The sequence below is a fragment of the Montipora foliosa genome, chromosome 10 (genome assembly GCF_036669935.1).
Source record: "Montipora foliosa isolate CH-2021 chromosome 10, ASM3666993v2, whole genome shotgun sequence".
Taxonomy (NCBI): Eukaryota; Metazoa; Cnidaria; class Anthozoa; order Scleractinia; family Acroporidae; genus Montipora; species Montipora foliosa.
This window is the reverse complement of record NC_090878.1, coordinates 31,005,081-31,020,824: the sequence shown is the minus strand read 5'-3', so window position 1 is coordinate 31,020,824 and position 15,744 is coordinate 31,005,081. Positions and strand designations below refer to the sequence as shown.

Sequence of the window (15,744 nt, the reverse complement as noted above, 5' to 3'; positions counted from 1 at the left end):
TGTCTGAGTCACATTTCAATGAAAGTGTGAGGAGAATTTACATACCGATCATTCCTGGGAGTCAAAGGGTTAAAAAAAAAACGTCGCTTTTTCATCACGTTGAATCCATGCCCGCAAAAAGATGCATTGTTACTATCACGCTTCTGACCGGCCGAGGTTTGCAGTCTAATTTTTTTCGCCTGCACACTGAGTGTCTCCATGAAATTGGTCTAAAATTCCAAAACTGTTTCTGGGCTAACAGACTCCAAACCATGATTAGCCGTCAATCATATAAAGTTCCCCTATTACATATCTTTCGATCAAATCTGTTTTATTTTCTTGTCATTTTTTCTCAGCCTATCAAAAGTTCAATTTGAAGACGATTTCGTAATTCATTATACTAATGGCATGACCTTAGCCCTATTGGATAAACGGTATTTAACTAATGTCAAATACAGTTGGACAATAACAACTCGTATTACACGGCAAGACCACGCAAAAGAATTATCGGAATACAATCAGGTACAAAGCTATTGTTCGATGTTTCCTCCGAACTGACTTCTCTAAGATAGTTGGGATTTCCATCGAGAACAAGACCTGGAGCTTCAAAACTCACTTTGAGAAGAGGTAAAGGTACCACTGAGGTCTTTTCAATCCATTTTTCGCTTGCTTTGCACAACTTTACGGCCGTGTCAAACGAGGACGACTCTGGACTAAAAATTTAAGAAGTGATAACCGGTCGGTAACATAAGAGCTATTGTCTTAAACAATTTGCACCACAACAATAAGAAAAATTCGACCGGACGCACTGCGGTCGCCTTTCTCTGACTCTTGTGAATAACGATAACTCAGTTAGCAGAGCCATGGGCAAAACGCAAAGTCTGGTTTAAAATTTATAAAGAATAAAAGTGCCCGAGACATATATAGTGAAACATTTTGCGTGCCTGTATCACAACATCTTAGATTTCACATAGTATCAGTTGTAACATGAACTTATAACATGCAAAGATCAAGGGAGATGAGGGCTTTCACGGTTGTTCAGTTTTTTTTCGTCAGTGGGTCCAAAGAGACGCATTCTGTTGAGTGACTCGTTCTTTAAACGTTTAACAACAAACTGTTAGTATAATACTGACTCGATTGTTACTCCCAACGTATTTCTCAAGATACTTTTGATTTTTATTTGTTCAGTGTCAAAACGCGAGAGCTGTTGGTCCTTCCGCTCATTTCAAAATAGGTTATCATCTGGAGCCTTTCTTGCATGAAATTCTTAATCGCCGACATTTCCAAACGGCTCATCGCCAGGTATACATGTTAGTTACGCCATTGCTAAACAGTCAGGGAGGACGTCCATGGAACACGCAAAGGTTTAATGCATAAATTGACGGTTCCACTTAAAACCCGCCACATTTTTAACCGACGAGATACCTTCAGGGACTGTGTTGGCCTCATAAAGAAATCAAAATCATTTCAACTCTTTCTTGTATTCTTTTTTGAAAATAGCATCTTTTAGGGTTACAAAACCCTTGAGAAACGCTAAAATTGGTTTGTCCTATAAAGTAAATTTTAAAGTTTGACGAGTAGAGTGTTTTTGCGAGAGATCCTCTCTATTCTGCAATCTGTGTTGTTTTGCACAGTATCTTGTCTCTCTAGAATTCTTGAGGATCGCAAAATAACATTTGAGCTTTAATGTCGCTTTAGAGCCTGTCATTTTGCTGGGAAAGCTGTCATCAAGTTGGTAAACATAATTTCTTGTTGAAGGATCCCATTCAGCCACACCTCTGTTTTTCAGGAATTTCAAATTGAGCTGTTTGCGACAAAAAGAAAATACGATACCATTTTTAAAATATCTTCTTAAAATAATCCCATTTGAAAAAAGAAAACCTGTCATCTTTTAAACTTATCGTCCCACTAATCAAGTGAACAGCCTTGCCTACGGTATGACAATTTTTCGCATTGTTGTTGAATCTGTAGAATCAAGAAAAAAATATGACAAAAGGCACAATCGGCAAAATGTAACCCAAAGGCTGACTTGAGCGAAGAAGAGTTTCTTGACTCGTTTATAAAGCATCATTGTTTGGCGAATAAGCAAAACAAATGACGAATCAAAGTTTTAACCGATTAATACACATTATCCCTAAGACACGATTTAAGAACAAAACATTATTTTAATTTTGTCAGGGCAACCTGTTCTACACCAAGGCGAGGGGGCTGCCTGGGTGGATTTTTACAGGGGGACATAAATCCCAAAGAACACTTTACTCGTCCCTCGTTATTAATTTTGCAGACTTAATCCTGAGGAGTCTCTCTTGCAAGCGGCAATATATGCATATATGATCGATGATCCAGATCTTTTTCTAGATCTTTCTTTCGTAATACCTACTGCACAGCCGGAGACCGTTCGCGGTTAGACAATCAAGGTACACTGCGTGATGAAAAAATGGAATTTCATCTAATGCGGTCTGTGTCTGCACATACGTGAGACAATGAGGATGCTTGGTGCGAAGGGGTACCACAATAGGCGTGGTCACGGTTCAAAACGTAAGCAATGAAAATTTGAGCATAAATGGGAGGATTCTTTGTGGAGAAGGATATCGATATTATGTAGTGTGCTGGTTTTTGATTCTCCTCTTAGGGTTGAATCAACTGTAATCGTGTGAAAGCATTTAGGAAGCCGACATTTTCTCACCCCGGCACCCACAAAACTGATGCATAGAAGCTCGAGCAGTTATATCATTGTTAACCTGAGTATGAATATTTTGGGCATGTTGCAGATGATGCTTATTGCGTTTATCCCAATCATCATTGTTTCCGCCATCCGCCCTGCTGCTTCCACATCGACACAAAAATGTAACTCGGTGATGTTAAATAGATGTGTGCAAAAGTGCAACACCGATTCATGTAAGTGTACGCGAAGTGACGGCAAACACGCCTTCACCAAGTGCAGCCAAGCTTGTGAAGGACCGAAGTGCAAGAAGCTCGTGTGTTCATCCGGGACATGCATTCAACGTTGCCATGGCTGCAAAATGGAATGCACCAAGGACGTTGAATATTGTGGCCAGCAGTGTTTGTCGGGAGAATGCTCTTTCAAGTGCAGCGCAAGGCGTTGTTTTCAGGAATGTGACGGTAAGAAATGCGATCACTTACCCTCTGAAAAGGAAGAGCCTTTCATACCACGATTGTACCTGGTTATCTTAGCTGGATTTTTTGCCACAACGACGATTTTAACTTGCCTGGCGTTGGTCATGTCCTGTAGTCACGTGCGGTGCTGGAAAAGAAGAACAAATAGAAGAACACGACCTGTTGTTATCGTTCACCGTGAAATAGAACGCAGTATCAGAACTCTTCCACTGAGATCTGAATTCGTATAGAAGAAGAAGCTAGGGCATTCGTTGGACCACAGCATACCTACGCGACCATCAAAGGATTCCTACATACATCATTGACCAGAATCCCATAATCAAAACGTGTTGATATCTCTTATTGGGTCTTCGTCAGTCCGTTTACTGTGTTATCTAAATTTAGAATAAGGTTCCCGCCAAATCATGGCCAATCAGTATGGGTCTGATGACTTTAACGCCTCTGATTGGTCTCCAACCGAGTAGTCGCATGAGAGAATGCTTGTGCTTAATGCAAACTCATGGATGGTGCAAAGAACACAATAAGCAACATTTGTTTCCATCAATCAGAAGTGAAACCAAAACCAATCGTGGCTCGCGCGTGCAGATTTTCGCCACGCTTTGTGTCGGCTACGTGTAATTACTTCGAATTTTGATTGGTTTACTGAATTGTCTCCGTCTTTTTGGATGGGCCAAAGTAATTACTTTTGTTTTGGTTTTACGAGACTCATTTGAAAACCGCTCTACCATGCTTGAAACAGGTATTTTGAGAATTAGACTAGAAAGGCGTGGTGACCACTGTTTTGGAAAGAGAACGTTTTCGCAGATTCCAGGATATTCAAAAAAGGACTACATTCATGTTAAGAAGAAAGAACTAGCGCCATTTAATAGGGGACAAAACGTTTATTTAAAGTGAGGAAAATTTCTTGTCGGCTCATTGCCCTCCCCTAAGTACTATACTGAGCAAGGTTTTATAGTGTCCTATTTTGAGGGTGTAAATTTCCCTTTGGAAAGTGCAAGAAAAAGTTTGTTTGATCTCCTGAGTGTGGTTTTGAAATAATTTACGTTAGCGATTACCTCTTTGTTATATCAGTCATACAAATGTTTCTCCATAAATTAATGTTCACGTTTAAATTGGAACTAGAGGCGACAAAAAAGTGATGCTGTCCCTTCTTTTTTGCGAATATCGTATACATTAGTCCAAGCCACAACAACAAGACCATCGTGCTCCTTGCGAACAGCGAACAGAGATCTTGAACAATTGTTTTAAGTTAAGGGCAACAGAAAATCGGTCTAATCCGAAAGACTTTAAAGTCATTCAAGGATTAAAAGCAAATATACCACGCTCAATTTCTCACGAGAGTATTTATTTAAAATCAAAGTTCAATCAAGCAGTAGTGGACGTTGGCAGTATATGTCGGAGATGGGGTCAGTTCTAAGTGCGGAGTTTGATCTCGCCATATCGCTGATGGATGAACTCGGTTTGTTGTTAATTAGTTGAACATTGTTTACAGAAAACGCGGTATGTACCATATACGGCCAGCTTGGCAATAGATAATCATAAATAACAAGAAAATCCGTTACATAAACAAAGTTTCCTTTCAAAAAACAAGGATAGAAATAACTGAAAAACGCGATGAAGACATCAACATGCTGGACATGCAACAGTATCAAAGTCTAATATAATACGCTTATGATTAGAGGTAATATAATGGTTAGGAAATCAAATGTGACAGGGATCGACTTACCACCTTAAACTTAACTCCTCTCTATGTAAGAGGTGAAGGATCGAATCAGACGAAAATCGAGGCGGGGCTTCGAAAAGGCGGTAAGACGGGTCGAGGATTAATTAGGCATTTTGGCATAAAGTAAATACCCTGTCGAAGAAAAAAGTCATCCAGAAGCAAACAGTAATTCATTCGTGGGAATTGGTTTTTGTATGCTACAGATTAGCTTAAATTGCAGTTTCAGCCTATGAAAACGAATCAATACCAATACCAGAGTTTGCCACCCTGATTTGCTTCTGATAGCGTGCGACAGTGAGCACATTTCATTGAGGATGGGTTGGGGGGGGGGGGGGGGGGGGTTGGCAACGTCTCCAATCCAATCTAAACTCCACGCGCGCCATCCATGCCTCCACACAGTAGCCCCAAGCGTGCACCTCTCCCCCTTCTTTTAAAACTTATCACACGCCCTCTGGAGCTCGAGGTCTTAACCCTGGTGTATGTTTTTTTTAATCACACTACATAAGATGACCGGCGGAAAAAAGCACGTTTCGCTAGATAATATGTCAAAGGGGGCACCGTATAAGTTGACGATATCGCCTATAGCCGAATCACTTTTGCCAAGGTTGTGAAACAATTGTGGCTTCGTGCCAAACGAGGCACGTGCTACAGTTCAGAAAACAATTTCCGGAAAGTAGGAATAAAGAGAGACCAGGTTGCTTCCAAAAGCTCAAAGGAAGTGGAATAACTTTGAATTTAGTCCTCTTGCTTGTAGCCCTCAGAATTTGGAGTGCATCAAGTGCGACTTTCTCCCGTTTATCGACAAGGATATCATCTTGACCACTTCGAGTGACTCGGTGAAGAATAAATGACGCTTGAGGTACTTTTTATGTTCTTGGGTCTCTGTTACGCCGTATGTAATAACTCGAATCTGTTGAAAGGGTGTCGTTAGTTCCTGTCATTAGTAGCTATAGTGTGCTTATTCCATTGAATACAACACTTAATGAGTAGTACTTTTCTTTGTTGCTGTTTATTGTGTCATTGTACTAGGAGACTTTGAGTTACGGTTTTTGGGGTTGAAGTTTGAAATGGGACCTTTCAAATGAGAGCTACTGAAGAGTACTTTCTTGAGTGTTTTCAGATAGTCAAGGCATCCCTCAACCTTTAGAGAACTGACCAAAATCACAGAAGAGTATCATCAGACTGAAAGCTGAGAAGCTTGGTGATGCCTTCTATTGTGCTGTTCGAAGTAGTTGCCTCTGAAACTGTGGATTAAAAAAATGCATCATTTTTTTCAGTTGAAAACATCAATTGTAATTTATTACAGATTATCGAGTCTCCATCCTTTTAGGGGGTATGGAGCAAGAGAAAAATAAGCACCAATTACCGCACTGCATCCTCTTTGTCACACTTTGAAATATGTTATTTTTAATTCTGCGCTAAGGTTATCGACTTCAGATCAATAATAATTGAGCACTATGACCAAACGTGCATATGTGTTATTGTAAAAAAGAAAAAAATTGATGTAGTTATGTCTGAAAACATCTAAATTACACGATAATGGCATGTAGGTAGGCGCAGGTATCCGCGAGCTGCAATGTGTCTAAATTCCCGGCGGCGGGCAAGGTTTGAATAGAATTAAATATACGTATATACAAAAAATTTACATAGAAGATATAGACCACCATCGAAAAGGTGACCAAGCATTTCAGTGCAACTTGCATGCGCAAGAAGAACGAAAATTTGGAAATTCTGTCTGAAGCTTAATGAAGGTAACCTTTGCTGTTTTGAAAGCTTTTCGGTGTTCAATATTCTGGTACAATCATCTCATTTGGTCAAGTAAAATCAGTTTTTACCATCGGGAAGCGCCACAGCGAACTTGGTCGAGCTAATTTCCAAAGGGAATTTTTTTGTGATGCCCAAAAATTCCAGATCATTTTTTGGAACATTTTTTTTTGCAGCAATCTGACTCATGACCCGGAAGGGACCAAATAAATTTGTCTTTGTGCCAAAAAAGATTGGCCGGCATCATGTCGACAGCGCAAATAACTGGACTTTAACTTAATTAAACGAAAATGAATCAAGGGATTATATTGATTAACTGCCGGAGTTTATTCTTGGTCTTCACGTTACGTCATCAAAATTTTAAAAAAAGGGAATTATCAGTCCTTTTGAGGTTTTAGTTTAGTTTAGTTTGTTAGAACAGCTGAAGACTTATGTTTTCACAAATTTTCAGTTTGATAGGGTTTTTCGTCTTGTGGTAAAGCAAGGCTGAGAATGCTGTCACGTGGGTTAACAAGTGACTTATACATTGAGATTTTTGCAGTCTGAACATTCCTTGTATGAGAATAAGTACTCATACAGATGTTTATGAGCCCTCAGAAGACGACTACAGGCTTTTCATAGCAAAACTCGATGACATATGTTTTTGTTCGCTTCCGGTCGCCATATTTGTGCCACTCACAGGCTCCATACAAAGCCTTTTAAATTTGAGTGAAACATTTCTTTGATCATTTCCTGCAAGATACATCGCACAGCCCCGAACCTTTGAGAGACTGTTTGAATATTCATCTTCTTTTATTTCTTTGATTCTTGACTTTATTTGTTTGATGGTTTGGATGATGGTGTGACAGTGAAAACCGGGAGCCTGTTTTGCTGATGAGTGAGATGATGCGGATAGTTTTCAAGTGACGTCATCGCCTCCATGCTGGTGGACGAAAACAAAAAATAATCTCTCATTAGCTTCTTTTGGTGGTCCACCAGAAATAATACATTTCTCTATTGTTATTGTGTCTCTAGAGATTGGTTGAAGGCATCCTGTTTTTGTTCTTTAAAATGTCTCAAGGTCGGATGCTTTTATGCGAAAAATCTTTTGAAGTCACCACTTCCTCCTTTCATCAAAAATATTTCATTAATTAACACCTGATCTTTTTCCTTAATTCTTAAGGTATGATTTGGCGTGAGTAAAAGTCCTTCATAATTCTAATTTCGGTTCAGTTATAACATGACTACTTTGCAATAACCTCAGAGTTTTTAGTTCAAGGTAAAAAAAAAAGATGGACAGTTCTGATAATCTCTTGTCATGTAGCTTGGTTATAAGGTCTGTCCTAACAGCTGACGTGATATTTGACAAAAGAAAAATATTTGTTTTTGCACAGAACAAACATCTGGAACCATTTTGCGACATTTGGGGGTATTTCTATGGGTTTTTGGTAGGATCAAGTTTTGAAACAGAGAAAATTCTCGAACTAAATGCTTCGCCGTTTTCTTCAAGTGAATTGGATGGCAACTCTCAAGCATTTTCTAGTACCGCTACATGCATCGTCTGGGATATTTCCTTATTACGTTTTCCATTGAGAAAATACAATTCAAGGCGCTAGGCCAGGGAGTTACTGGGCAATGATCACGGTATTACCGAAGGGGCTTAACCCTTACGTAAGAACTTAATAATGCACTTTATCTTCAAGTGTCAACTCAACCTCGTTCCCAGGGTTCTCTCCTACGAGTAGGAGAGAACCCTGGGAGCGAGGTTGGTGTCAACTGTATTTAGGGGTGGGACACTAATTCGGGATACCGTACAGAAATCAAATCAAATCAAACAGGTTGCTGACCAGAGGTTTTTCGTTAAAACAATGGTTTGCTCAGTCTCGCGGGCTCAGGAAACCTGGTTGTGGTCATTGTTATGTAAGGTTTTTCAATCAAACAACTATTACCAAATCGCAGGTTGGGCTTTGAGGAGAGGGGAAAACTGAAGGACATGGGAATATCTGAACACTGAGAGAGGAAAACCGAAGTGCCCGGAGAAAAAAGCTCTCGTGGCAGAGTAGAGAACAAACAAACTTAACCTACACGTGACGCCAAGTTTGCGAATCGAACCCGGGTAACAATTGTGGGCGGCGAGTGCTCTCACCACTGTGCCATCCTTGCTCCATTGCAGTTTAACCTGTTCCAAAACGGACAGAAAAGAGCGTGAGCACCTATATTGGATAGTTTTTCGCGTTTAACGCCTAAAGCCTCAAGGCGGTCAAATGCGTTTGATTGCAGTGTCGTCATTTCTTTAAGTTAATGCAAAACATTGTGTTTACAGATAGCCAGTCACGAATTACACAGGTTTGGATCAGAGGAACGGAACATTGAGGAATTTTAGACAAAGAGGTGAGTAATGTTTGTCTTGAATGATCCGTGATAAAAACGGTTAACCTGTAAATGCAATATTATCAATACATGAATTTTCTCTTGACTATGTTGAATTAATAGTATTGTTTTAAACAGTATACTGAGTTTGCATTTATTACTTTGTAAAAGGCCAATTGATACACTATTTTTCTTATAAGAACGTGTAATTTGCAAAGAAGTGAGGCTGAATCGTTTTAGCGATTTGAGCCTGAAAACCTTCTCAGGTTTACTGGTGTACTAAATTCGATTACAAACTGAGTTGTTCTTCAAGGTGTAACATACAATACGAAAACCACGTTGTCAAAGGTAAAAAACGATCCTAAGTGTGTGTTAATTGTCCTTTTAGACTGCCGTTTTACATTTCTTTCACCTTTATTTATACTACTCACAAAACAAAATACGGTAACAATTGAACAAAATAAAGACGTTCTTAACTCTCAGCTGACTGGGTGTGTTCTCAATATTTGCGAAAAATTTCGGTTGATCCCAGCCTGTACGTATTTTTAAAAACAGTTTTTACAAAGAAGAAGTGTAAATATTTTATTTGGGTTTACAGCAGTGACAAAGGCTGTAGCTTCCGTTTGGGCTCTTGCCTGAACAAAACACATTCTTTGACCGTTTCATTCTCACGATCAAAACGTCCAATCTCCCAACTATTACCATAGAGTTTTTGTTGGGTAGTCAGGAGAACTTGGTGTTATATCAAGATCACACCTTTTAAAGCTGATAATAATCTTCATTCTCAATACCTTTCTGACTAACATTTCATTGAAATTGTGAGGAGAATTTACATACCGATCACTCGTGGGAGTCAAAGGTTAAAATAATCATTTCCTTAGCTATTGTAATGCAATGACAACGTAAGTCATAAGATCATCTCAGAGATAAAAATTGCACGTACATAATGCATTTATCTTAAACAAGAATCCGTGACTCTTGTGTTAAAACAATGCTTCCCTTATCAACAACGGTGGCGAAGCAATATCGAAAATACATCTCACCATTGTGGTAGCTTCAAGGAAGATTCGCAAGAAATTCTTGTCTCTCAAAAACACCTGCCCTTAACTTCGAAATAAAGGGGTGGCAAACGTTTCCTTTTGGGACTCGCGCATTACCGGGCACTTAAAGCCTAAAGAGCCAATATTGTGAACAATTTTAGGTTCAGCTTTACAGGCGAAAAATGTTATGGTATTAGATCTTTTACGGGTTGTCCATGACATGGAGTAAGGAAGCACTCAGATATAGATATCATTTTTTTTTTTAGTTTATATCTGGAAATTTCGGCGAGGATTACTGGCCATAATCACCTGCATGAACGCCTGCCCCAACGCCAGGTAAAAAAAGATTTACCGGCCTACGGTCCACAGTTCGTTGAATTGAGTCCACCAAAATGTACATGTAGAAGCAACATGATTTAATTTAAATGCGATTATCAAGACGATTGTGACAAAAAAAAAGTAACGCTGAAATTCGAAAATCTCGGACGCTGAGAGAACTCACAGGGTTCACAAAGAGATTGAGTCCCTCAAGCAATACAAGAAAAAGGAAGGAATTATTTTTGTACCGCGGAAACAAACAGGTTAACTAAAAATCGAAAAATACCAAGCTTAAGCGAAGGAAGCGGCTGTGTCTTCTCGATAAGACCATTTGCTGATACGAATCTTTAAAAACACAGACCGCGTCCTTTAATCAACATTTATTATTCTAAAAGTGTGCCTGATATTGCATATAAGAATGGTCAGTCCATTAGATTCTCCTGTGTTGAGCTGTTGATTTCCGTTTTTTTTTTCCCCTTTTATCGCAACTTATCTTGTTGATCCCTATGCTAGACATAACGTACATGACTTTTAAAGCTCTTAGAGGAACACGATTCTACTTGCACGTGGAAAAAGTGACACTGTGACCCTCAGATAAACAAAGTTGATTAAAGCTTCCATCCTATATATATCACATGGACGCACTTCGCAAACACTCATAGAGTCGTTTTCCGTTCTTCCTTGGCGCCAATTCCCCTCTCTTTTTTCATTTCAAATATCTGTGCACAATGTTGCTGAGAATATGAACCAGATTTCTAGTTTACTCCAGATTTACGTGGTCATCTTGACGCGCTATTAGACCAAGAGCTCTCGAAAGGCGCTGTAAGAATTAACAAAACTCATAATTACTTACATTGTGCCCACTAAGTAGTTCGTATCTGGACGGATCGAGTAGTGAAAAAGGTCTAAACAGGGCCCACTGCGTGTCGTGGCTTGGTTGCGAGCGATCCAATCAAGTATTCATGAAGAAGTGAGAAAATCAACGAAAGCTTGGACATGAAAACGCACCTAAAGGTAACAGGCGACCGGAGGGTGCTTGTCCCTTATGTCTTATCTGTGTCTCTAGGACTGGTTGCAAACCGCCTTTTTGGTCATCTTAGGCGGAAAACTTTATTGTGATTTCTCTCTGCGCTAAAGAAAGTTTTACGTTTCTTTCAAAACGATTTCAATAATTGCTCAACCCTTCAACGTATTTAATTTCTGAACTCGCATTAAGGAGTGCAAAGCTACTACGTTTGTGATGCGGTTAACACCGCGTGTTTGGTAACTCTCTCTGCCAAATACTGATCCCAGTCTTTCTAGTCAGCTTTTAGATCAACAAAAAGCAAAGGAAACGCTAGCTCAAGGCATCTAGGGATTTGTGCTGACGAACAAACTGTATTCTTTGGAAGGAATGAATATATCCAACTGTTCCATGCAACGGCAAAATTATGGTCCTATATGAAACACCGATAACTGTTTAGCGAGATGCACTCATCGATCTGACATAATAGGTAGCCATGCCAATAAAAGAGCCATTCAAAAACACCGTATAGTTTGCCTTTACACACTTACAGGCCCGTAAGCCGTAAGAAGGGGGAGGGGGGGGGGGGGGGTTCGGGGGGTTAGGGTCCCAAAATTTTGTTATTTATTTGTTGTTTTCACTGTTGTGTTTTCGGAAAAAGCCTCTTTAAACTCTTTGTACGACCAGATGGTAAGAGAGGTCTGAAGGTCAGCGCGACGAGGATGAATTTCCCAACATAATCACTCTGCTCAAAATACTATCCACTTTGCCCGTAACTAGCTGCCAGTGGGAAAGGTCCTTCAGCGCGATGCGAAGGTTAAACACCTATATGCGATGCATACCAATAATGCACTAACAATAATAATGCACTAGCTCTTTGTAAAGTAGGGAATTAAGGGACTTAACAATACTAGAGCGATCCAAACTGACGTTTGATTAAAAGCGCTTTTTCTTCCTTACCCCCACCCTAAGTTAAACGTTTTTCGTCAGACAAATGGATACGAATCCCCCTTGACTTACATCTCAAAAAAACGAACTGGAAAGTTGCTGGAAAGTGATAAGAAGGCTTAGATAAATTCTCTGCAAGGTTTAAAGGAAATTCTCTGGAGCAGCTTCATAGTTACCTTCATAACTGCAAAATGTTAAGGTGTTAAGGTGAATCTGCTCCAATTCTTTTGTTTTTTAACTTTGCCAATAGTCCATTACACAAGAGTAAGAATCTGGAATTAGATCTGTCCCCATCAGCGCCAGAAAAGTGTCTATTTTAAAGCAGGTTTTGCGGGAAAATAAACAATAGATCAAATCGGCTAACTTAATTTGTACCCAATTTAAGTATCCCCGGGATAAGATATTCTTTGTGCATTGTATTTGCCTTATAATGTAGCATTCACAATTAATGATACCAATCAAATTACATCCGCTCTTGTAATATTCTCGAAAAAACATGTATTTTTAGACCATTTATTGGATTGAGACGGTAATTTGTGATCAGTGACGCAAAGCATGTTTTCGAAAATTTAGGAAAAACAACTTCAGATTTCATGAACACAGGATGCGGCTCAGACAACAGAATGGCGATGACACAAATGGAATCTGATATCAACCAGATTTGGATGATTCATTCAGTCACGTACATTTCAAGTTCATAGATTTGGCTTAAAGATCCTACTTTGCTAGTATAAAAGGCGTTGTAGTTTGAAAACGGAAATCTAGAACTTCCTTCAAAAGGGTCCAGTGATGTCTAGGCTCAAGAGCGACTTAAACCCTGCCGAAGACCTCATCTGTTCGGCTTGTAAGTCCCAAAGCGGTGAATAGACGGTAAATCATATGGCATACTAAAACATGAACACAATCTTCGAATCTTGGGTAGCCATATTGGGTGAGCTTTATACTCCCACAAATGCCGACTCTAGCCTGCAAGAAGGCTAAATTGTGCCGTTTTTACATGATGTTGTAGGGTTACTAGTACAAAAGGACAATCAATCTTCATCTGATGTATGCCCAAGTGTGCTCTTGGCATCACTGGAATGCACAAACAGCGGGCGGCATTAGCTTCCCACATAACACGGACAATTCAATTTCTCTTCTTTTCTTTTTGTTTCCAACTTTAATGGTACTCCCTCGACATTATTTAAATCCAGAACTTCCCGACATAAGGTTGAAAGACCTTGAATTACGATTTTTATACTTCTGAAGAATGTTGATAAAGAAGCACTCGACAGAGTTAGAGCGTTGTTTTTACTAGGGTAGAAAATGACCTATTGGTTGTCACGAGTTGCTAAATTTGGAAAGCACATGGCAGCGAAATTTTTTTTTTATTGGAAATCTTTCAATACGCGGTTAACGTGTCTGACAGGAGTGGAAATTGATTGACCAATACACTAGCTTTTAAGGAAAAAAAAAGGGTCGAAGTTTGAGCAATAGAAAAATTTAATTCACTTTTAGGTCGGTGCATACCTGCATGAGATTTACTTAATTAACTGGATAATCTCCAAAGCCCTTTGGGAAACCCTTTTTCCGGTCAAAGCTCGAGCAAAAAAAAACAGCGAGGGTCACCTCTCACTCGGATACTAGAAACTTTTTATCCCCTAGGAACATTTTTAACTCAACTAAAGTTATCAAAAGGGCCACTAAATCGTAAATTGAGGTAAGAACGGACGCTTTTGTTGCTTGACTAACAAACAATACCGATGACAGTTTTGTAGTTTCTTTGAAGAAACGAGTACAATGATGGTAGATATTAGTCTTATGCAAGATAAGTAACAGGGTGTTTAGCAGTTTGAGCTCAGTTTTGATTAAAAAACAGCTGAAATGTGAGGATTGCCGAAAAGGGAAACACTAATTTCAATATGAAATTGATTGAATCGGACACCAAAGCTCCGCAAATTCTACGCTACTCCCAACTACTTCGGCGAGAAAATTTGAAAGGTTAGAATGCCTATTTTTTTTTTTTTTTTTTTGATATCATTCAGAAGACATCGATTCACGGAGACCAGAAAAGTTAGGCACGCCGATCTGAATATTTCGTTTAAATATTCGTGCTGCAAATTTCGACTTGAAGTCTCTTATACTTCCATGTGGGGGGGGTGGTGGGTGGGGGGATGGGGGGGGGGTAGGCGAAAACAACAAACGACTAATAAAATCACATCATAGAGATTCGCAACCAAGAAACAAATAATGTCATGTTTTTCTAAGGGTTATTTGTTGCATTTTTTTGGCACTTATTCAGGTCAGCCATGGCCACTATTTTCGGAAGGCAAGTTGTTTGCGGAAAAGGTTCGGTCGGTGGCGGATAAACAATTGGCTACAGTATTAATATCTTGAAAGGAAGATTTGATGCTCTTTAGAAACCCTTTTGGGCACTTTAATTAACTCATGTACAAATCCGAACAGATCTAATTCTCCTGGCTGAAAAAAATTAGAATATCTCTTCAAACGGTCTGTAGCCATATTCCAAGACAAAGAGCATTGAAATGTCCCCTTCTGGAGTTTATGGTCGAATTAGCTTTCGTTACAAAGTTCCCTTGAAAATCTTGTCAGTAACTGAGGTTTTCTTCTCCGAAACATTCATAAGCAATTGAGTAGTGGCGCCAAATAAATTTTGCACCCTATCAACTGAGAAGCGACCTTACCGTATTCCCACGTGTCCATTTAAAATGGCATGGCAGTTTTCCTAATCCTTTCCGTTAGCAGACTGTAACGGCATCTTAAGCGGAACAGCAACAAATGTCTCGTCACCTGCGATTTACCCAGCTACTTTACTCCTACTGAGTTGGACCGCACACCCTTGTGGTCACTTGGGGTAAATCTTAAATCCTAAGGTGTTTTGGCAAATTTGGACTCAAGCGTCTCTGCTTCTCTTAGGATCCTCTAGAATTTTAAAGGAGGATTCCGTCAGAGTGAGCCTCTTTTAAAAGTAAAGGCGCTGGGTATGTACTGGCTCGAAAGGTTGGAGTCGATTCTAGAATACCTGCTTACTATTGTATTCTTTGAAGGTGTTCTTATACAAGAATGAACGCTATTCGTTTAAGTGAGGCGTAGCTAGAATCTTAAGTTGGTCGCGAATTCAAAACTACCACGCTCTAAAATTTGGCCATCTTGCCAGTTGGGGTTTCTCGACACTGTTATGGAGAAGAGCCTATTGCAAACTACTTGGTTCGCTAGTTAACCCATTGTCTTCCCTCGTACAGTTAATTCTAAATCTTGATTTCTTTTTAAGCTGAACGTTTTCTCAGACTGATTTTCTTTCCTTCGCCCCAAATAAATATCTTCTTATTCTCCTTAATCATGTGTTTTTCTCCTTAATGCCATGTGTTACGGCACTTGAACGGCGATTCCAATCGTATATACCACACGCGTATTTCACAACGAAGAGCTTTGTATTTAAGGCTCGTGACGCGTCCAAAGCTTTTCTCGCGGAGTGGAAAAAA

The 15,744-nt window shown here is 39.5% G+C and overlaps 2 long non-coding RNA genes across 3 annotated transcripts; both read left to right on the top strand.

Moving 5' to 3' along the window:
- The first annotated feature begins 402 nt into the window (after nt 1-402).
- Nucleotides 403-4,138, top strand: LOC137973214 (uncharacterized). Its single transcript, XR_011117182.1, has 2 exons — nt 403-606; nt 2,751-4,138. It is a non-coding gene; the product is annotated as an uncharacterized lncRNA (long non-coding RNA).
- A 1,059-nt stretch (nt 4,139-5,197) lies between these two features.
- LOC137973215 (uncharacterized) lies at nt 5,198-11,002 on the top strand. Of its 2 annotated transcripts, none has more exons than XR_011117184.1 (3): nt 5,198-5,699; nt 8,907-8,974; nt 10,260-11,002. It is a non-coding gene; the product is annotated as an uncharacterized lncRNA (long non-coding RNA). The 2 variants fall into 2 exon arrangements; XR_011117183.1 differs by lacking the exon at nt 5,198-5,699 and adding an exon at nt 8,460-8,788.
- Nucleotides 11,003-15,744: the final 4,742 nt, after the last annotated feature.